The sequence below is a fragment of the Ranitomeya imitator genome, chromosome 1, assembly GCF_032444005.1.
Source record: "Ranitomeya imitator isolate aRanImi1 chromosome 1, aRanImi1.pri, whole genome shotgun sequence".
In the NCBI taxonomy this organism is placed as follows: Eukaryota; Metazoa; Chordata; class Amphibia; order Anura; family Dendrobatidae; genus Ranitomeya; species Ranitomeya imitator.
Window position 1 is genome coordinate 1,205,009,176 of NC_091282.1, and position 7,293 is coordinate 1,205,016,468.

Sequence of the window (7,293 nt, forward strand, 5' to 3'; positions counted from 1 at the left end):
GCACTGTGTATAGGTGGCTGTACTCTGGGGTAGGTGACATATAGTGCCCTGTGTATAGGTGGCTGTACTCTGGGGGAGGTGACATATAGTGCACTGTATATAGGTGGCTGTACTCTGGGGTAGGTGACATATAGTGCACTGTGTATAGGTGGCTGTACTCTGGGGTAGGTGACATATAGTGCACTGTGTATAGGTGGCTGTACTCTGGGGGAGGTGACATATAGCGCCCTGTATATAGGTGGCTGTACTCTGGGGTAGGTGACATATAGTGCACTGTGTATAGGTGGCTGTACTCTGGGGGAGGTGACATATAGCGCCCTGTATATAGGTGGCTGTACTCTGGGGTAGGTGACATATAGCGCCCTGTATATAGGTGGCTGTACTCTGGGGTAGGTGACATATAGTGCACTGTATATAGGTGGCTGTACTCTGGGGTAGGTGACATATAGTGCCCTGTATATAGGTGGCTGTACTCTGGGGTAGGTGACATATAGTGCCCTGTGTATAGGTGGCTGTACTCTGGGGTAGGTGACATATAGTGCACTGTATATAGGTGGCTGTACTCTGGGGTAGGTGACATATAGTGCCCTGTATATAGGTGGCTGTACTCTGGGGTAGGTGACATATAGTGCCCTGTGTATAGGTGGCTGTACTCTGGGGTAGGTGACATATAGTGCACTGTGTATAGGTGGCTGTACTCTGGGGTAGGTGACATATAGTGCACTGTATATAGGTGGCTGTACTCTGGGGTAGGTGACATATAGTGCACTGTATATAGGTGGCTGTACTCTGGGGTAGGTGACATATAGTGCCCTGTGTATAGGTGGCTGTACTCTGGGGTAGGTGACATATAGTGCCCTGTGTATAGGTGGCTATACTCTGGGGTAGGTGACATATAGTGCCCTGTGTATAGGTGGCTGTACTCTGGGGTAGGTGACATATAGTGCACTGTATATAGGTGGCTGTACTCTGGGGTAGGTGACATATAGTGCACTGTGTATAGGTGGCTGTACTCTGGGGTAGGTGACATATAGTGCACTGTATATAGGTGGCTGTACTCTGGGGTAGGTGACATATAGTGCACTGTGTATAGGTGGCTGTACTCTGGGGTAGGTGACATATAGTGCACTGTATATAGGTGGCTGTACTCTGGGGTAGGTGACATATAGTGCACTGTATATAGGTGGCTGTACTCTGGGGTAGGTGACATATAGTGCACTGTATATAGGTGGCTGTACTCTGGGGTAGGTGACATATAGTGCCCTGTATATAGGTGGCTGTACTCTGGGGTAGGTGACATATAGTGCACTGTGTATAGGTGGCTGTACTCTGGGGTAGGTGACATATAGTGCACTGTGTATAGGTGGCTGTACTCTGGGGTAGGTGACATATAGTGCCCTGTATATAGGTGGCTGTACTCTGGGGTAGGTGACATATAGTGCACTGTATATAGGTGGCTGTACTCTGGGGTAGGTGACATATAGTGCACTGTGTATAGGTGGCTGTACTCTGGGGTAGGTGACATATAGTGCACTGTGTATAGGTGGCTGTACTCTGGGGTAGGTGACATATAGTGCCCTGTATATAGGTGGCTGTACTCTGGGGTAGGTGACATATAGTGCCCTGTATATAGGTGGCTGTACTCTGGGGTAGGTGACATATAGCGCCCTGTATATAGGTGGCTGTACTCTGGGGGAGGTGACATATAGTGCACTGTGTATAGGTGGCTGTACTCTGGGGTAGGTGACATATAGTGCACTGTGTATAGGTGGCTGTACTCTGGGGTAGGTGACATATAGTGCCCTGTATATAGGTGGCTGTACTCTGGGGTAGGTGACATATAGTGGCTGCAGTCTGCTATCTCGGTGCTGCCGGTCATTGTATGTGGTCGGTGCCTCCATCAGATGCAGGAGCACATGGTGAGTGATGGATGGATGCCGTGTATCTGGAGCGCTGCTGCCGCCACCGATCACCCACCTCCGGGCAGTCCGTGCAGTGCGGGCTCTCCTCCTCCGTGCGGTAATATCCCCGGTATATCCCGGCGGTGCGGAGCAGCCTGCCTCCCTGCTCCGGTCCTCCTCCTCCCCGCTGGCCCCGGTCACACAGAGCCCCGGGATCCCCGCTCCGTCCTGTGCGCTCCCCGCAGGCTTTGTGATTCCAGGGACCGCAAGCAAGAACACAAGCCCCTCCCACTTCAAAACTTTCACCCAATCGGCGTGGACTGCTCTCCTTGTCAGCCAATGAAAGTGTCTAGAGTTTTAACCCTTAGCTGCTCGGTTGTGTGTGACTGTGAGCGCAAGGTAAAGCGATCCCCGGGGAAGAGCAACACGGCGGCCGTCAGCGAGCGGCGGAGCCCCGGGCAGCCGGAGGACACGGCGGCCGTCAGCGAGCGGCGGAGCCCCGGGCAGCCGGAGGACACGGCGGACGGGATAACCCCGGGCAGGATGCGGCGGGGCTGACAACTCCTGGATGTGCAGCAATAGACTGTGCTGCTGACTGATGCGATTACCTGCACTGACACATTGCAACAAAGTCTCAGCTGTTTCTGTTGGCCACAAAGGATATTGGACCGTCCAGACTGGTTGTATTGTCACCGGCCCCAACACACTATATATATATATATATCTACACAGGGGCAGGAAAGCAGATCCAGCCTGCTGTGAGGGCAGGAGGGGGCAGACGTGTCCTGAAGGGTTAAAGCGTGAAAGTCAGCTCTGCTACATCAGTGCAGAACAGCACCAGTGCTGGGAGGAGGAGGAGGATGCACAGCAGTCTTCCATGCATTGTACTGTACCATGTAAACCTATGGAAAGCCAAATCCACAGCGCCCATGGTGTGGAAAATACCGCAGATTATCTTCCACAGCATGTCAATTCTTTGTGCGGATTCCGCAGCGTTTTACACCTGTTCCTTAATAGGAATCCGCACAAAAAACACAGGAAATCCGCAATATCCGCACACGAATGCGCAACTTGTATTGGCGAAATCGCAGCGTGCTGAATACGTCCGAGAAAATAAACGGTGCTGTGAGCTGCCCCATAGATTAACACCGGGCCGAGTGCTGTGCAAAATGTTCTCACCTAACACGCGTCTGTATTGTGCACTAGTGTAACCCCGGCCTAAAAGTGATGAAAGAGGATTTCATTCAGACCCATATGGCATTGTGACGTTTCAGCTCACACTGAGCCTTTCTAAAAAAAATATATATATATATACTGAATATATATACATACATACACTGCCTTGCGAAAGTATTCGGCCCCCTGGAACCTTTCAACCTTTTCCCACATATCATGCTTCAAACATAAAGATGCCAAATGTAAAACTTTTGGTGAAGAATCAACAACAACTGGAACACAAATGTGAAGTTGAACAAAATTTATTGGTTATTTTAAATTTTCGTGGAAATTCAAAAACTGAAGAGTGGGGCGTGCAATATTATTCGGCCTCTTTACTTTCAGTGCAGCAAACTCACTCCAGAAGTTCATTGTGGATCTCTGAATGATCCAATGTTGTCCTAAATGCCTAACACACACACACACACACACACACACACACACACACACACACACACACACACACACACACACACACACACACACACACACACACACACTTTATATATATATATATATATATACACATACATATATACACACACATATAGGTATACAGGCCCGTATTTGCCACTAGGCACTTGAGGGCACGTGCCTAGGGCGGGACAATGCGGGGGGACGGCACCTGAGCAAGTTGTGTTTCTGCTTTTTCTTTTAATTAAAGTTCAGGGATACATCCCAACCGACCGTTCCCCCCCGGCCTGCCTGCCTCCTTGAAGACTTCATACTCACCCTACTCCAGCGATGCCTGGTCTCAGCGCTGGCAGCTCGTCCTGTGTGAGCGGTCACATGGTACCGCTCATTAAGGTGATGAATATGGATGCATATTCATGACCTTAATGAGCGGTACCACATGACCGCTTACGCAGGAAGAAGGTGCTGCTCCGGGACAGAGATGGAGGGATGTTCGGCGCGGTGTGGGGAAGGTGAGTATGACAGCCAGGGAGGACGGGGGAAGGATGAAGGAGGACGGGGAGCCGAGCCATGCAAGATGGGAGCGGGGAGCCGTGCCATGCATCCAGGATGGGGGGGGGGGGGGGTGAGATGAGCCATGCATACAGGATGGGAGGTGGGGGTGAGATTAGCCATGCATACAGGATGGGAGGGGGTAAGATGAGCTATGCATACAGGATGGGAGGGGGAGATTAGCCATGCATACAGGATAGGAGGGGGAGATGAGCCATGCATACAGGATAGGAGGGGAGATGAGCCATGCATACAGGATAGGAGGGGAGATGAGCCATGCATACAGGATGGGGGGGGAGAGATGAGCCATGCATGCAGGATGGGAGGGGGAGATGAGCCATGCATGCAAGATGGGAGGGATGGGGAGATGAGCCATGCATACAGGATGGAGGGGGGGGGGGGGGGGTGAGATGAGCCATGCATGGGGGAGGGGGAGATGAGCCATGCATACAGGATGGGAGGGGGAGATGAGCCATGCATACAGGATGGGAGGGGGAGATGAGCCATGCATACAAGATGGGGGGGAGATGAGCCATGCATACAGGATGGGAGGGGGAGATGAGCCATGCATACAGGATGGGAGGGGGATGAGATGAGCCATGCATACAAGATGGGTGGGAGGGGGCCATTATGCAGTATGGAGCATCATGTGTGGCCATTATAAGGTATGGAGCATCATGTGTGCCCATTATACAGTATTGAGCATTATATGTGGCCATTATACAGTATGGAGCATCATGTGGGGTCATTATACAGTATGGAGCGCTGTGTGGCCATTATGCAGTACGGAGCATCATGTGTGGCCATTATACAGTATGGAACATCATGTGTGGCCATTATACAGTATGGAACATCATGTGTGGCCATTATACAGTATGGAACATCATGTGTGGCCATTATACAGTATGGAGCATCATGTGTAGCCATTATACAGTATTGAGCATCATGTGGGGTCATTATACAGTATGGAGCACTGTGTGGCCATTATGCCGTATGGAGCATCATGTGTAGCCATTATACAGTATGGAACATCATGTGTGGCCATTATACAGTATAAAGCATTTTGGGGCCATTATACAGTATGGAGCATCATGTGTAGCCATTATACAGTATTGAGCATTATGTGGGGTCGTTATACAGTAAGGAGCACTGTGTGGCCATTATACAGCATGGAACATCATGTGTGGCCATTATACAGTATGGAGCACTGTGTGGCCATTATACAGTATGGAGCACTGTGTGGCCATTATACAGTATACAGCACTGTGTGGCCATTATAAAGTATGGAACAACATGTGTGGCCATTATACAGTATGGAGCACTGTGGGGCCATTATACAGTATGGAGCACTGTGGGGCCATTATACAGTATAGAGCACTGTGTGGCCATTATACAGTATTGAGCATCATGTGGGGTCGTTATACAGTATGGAGCACTGTGTGACCATTATACAGCATGGAACATCATGTGTGGCCATTATACAGTATGGAGCACTGTGTGGCCATTATACAGTATGGTGCACTGTGGGGCCATTATACAGTATAGAGCACTGTGGGGCCATTATACAGTATGGTGCACTGTGGGGCCATTATACAGTATAGAGCACTGTGTGACCATTATACAGCATGGAACATCATGTGTGGCCATTATACAGTATGGAGCATCATGTGGGGCCATTATACAGTATGGAGCACTGTGTGGCCATATTTTTTTTTTGTTTATAATTATTGTTTATGAAACAGTGTGATCAGCAGTGCTAAATGGGTGTGGTTGGGGGTGTGAATATGGGTGTGACTAGTTGTGAAATGGGTGTGGTCAGAGGCGAGGCCTAAATTTTGCCGCGGCGCGCCACAAACTTTATCCTTCTTTCCCTTCTTCAAAAGTTGGGAGGTATGATACCGCATTTGCCGGATCGCGGCAAGTGCCATAAATCCCATAGGGAATGAATGAGGCCGAACGCAGTGTTGCCGTTAGTGATCCGTTACGCAGCAGATGCGGAAAAACTGCCGGATCTGCAGCAAAAGGCGACTTTCACATCAGCGATTTTTGCCAAAGTCACTGCCGATAGTGTCATACTCACCAAAGGGGAGGCAGCACTAAAAGTGCCTAGGGCAGCAGAAACTCTAAATACGGCCCTGTATGTATACATACACTTGTACGCACACATATGGTATATACACACCACACATATATATATATCATACATCTGTTCTGACCATTGCTGGAAGGCATTATCCTCACACCGCCCCAGCTCTGCTACATCTGTACTGACCAATGTTATCCTCACACTGCCCTCAGCAGCCATAATAACAGTCAGAAGGAAAAGGAAACCCGGATCAGTGAATAGCAGCAGCGTGTTACTGATCTCAGCCCTGCCATTATGCGGGGACAGAGATCATTCTGTGCCGTACGGCCTCATTCACACGGCTGTTTTTCACCTATGAAGTCTACGGCGCGTTTTACATTTCCGTGATCTTTTTCGGGCCGAGCAGTCTGCATGAAATCGCAGCGATCTGTCTGATATTGACCCGAGTGCCGTGTATTGCGCCTCATTCAGATATCAGCTTCTCACGAGAACAATAGACGGATTATTGTCAGCTGAGTTTGGTCCAGGAGACATCCAATTTTCTCATAGGTGGAGAAAAAAAGTGTCTCCACCTTCTCCTATGTGACAGTGGGAAACTCAGATGGCACCCGAGTGCGGCCGTTTTTTTTCACGGTCCTGTTGACTTGCATTGTTGATTTTGATCCAACACTAGGGCAGCATGGTGGCTCAGTGGTTAGCAGTGTGCAATGGGCAGCATGGTGGCTCAGTGGTTAGCAATGTGCAGTGGGCAGCATGGTGGCTCAGTGGTTAGCACTGTGCAGTGGGCAGCATGGTGGCTCAGTGGTTAGCACTGTGCAATGGGCAGCATGGTGGCTCAGTGGTTAGCAGTGGGCAGCATGGTGGCTCAGTGGTTAGCACTGTGCAGTGGGCAGCATGGTGGCTCAGTTGTTAGCACTGTGCAGAGGGCAGCATTGTGGCTCAGTGGTTAGCAATGTGCAGTGGGCAGCATGGTGGCTCAGTGGTTAGCAATGTGCAGTGGGCAGCATGGTGGCTCAGTGGTTAGCACTGTGCAATGAGCAGCATGGTGGCTCAATGGTTAGCATTGCAGTGGGCAGCATGGTGACTCAGTGGTTAGCAATGTGCAGTGGGCAGCATGGTGGCTCA

General features: G+C 50.1%; 1 protein-coding gene across 1 annotated transcript in view; it reads right to left on the minus strand.

The window, feature by feature from the left end:
* FGFRL1 (fibroblast growth factor receptor like 1) overlaps positions 1-2,126 on the minus strand; it is a 170,482-nt gene extending 168,356 nt beyond the window's left edge. The window contains exon 1 of the mRNA XM_069744916.1: positions 1,978-2,126. The gene's annotated coding sequence lies outside the window, so the exon portion shown is untranslated. The remainder of the gene's footprint in view (positions 1-1,977) is intronic.
* Positions 2,127-7,293: the final 5,167 nt, after the last annotated feature.